Source organism: Penaeus monodon, chromosome 29 (genome assembly GCF_015228065.2).
Source record: "Penaeus monodon isolate SGIC_2016 chromosome 29, NSTDA_Pmon_1, whole genome shotgun sequence".
NCBI classification, from domain to species: Eukaryota; Metazoa; Arthropoda; class Malacostraca; order Decapoda; family Penaeidae; genus Penaeus; species Penaeus monodon.
Window position 1 is genome coordinate 30,608,497 of NC_051414.1, and position 201 is coordinate 30,608,697.

Sequence of the window (201 nt, forward strand, 5' to 3'; positions counted from 1 at the left end):
GTGGCATTAGCACAGACGGAAGGAGCCTGAGTGATCTCCCTCCATTGTTGCTCGTTCATTACAGACAATCACCAAGAGGCTATGCATTGCTTCCCCCGAGACCCCCCGCCCTTCCTGATCCCTTGAACCAGGTCTCTGCGGGGGGATTCGGTGAATACATAACGCATGTGGGGGGAGGGTTTGTTGGGAGGGGGAAGAGGT

At 56.2% G+C, this 201-nt stretch overlaps 1 protein-coding gene across 1 annotated transcript in view; it reads left to right on the forward strand.

Moving 5' to 3' along the window:
• The window catches only part of LOC119592142 (ITG-like peptide), a gene marked incomplete in the record, with an annotated part of 137,509 nt that overhangs the window by 127,790 nt on the left and 9,518 nt on the right, over positions 1-201 (forward strand).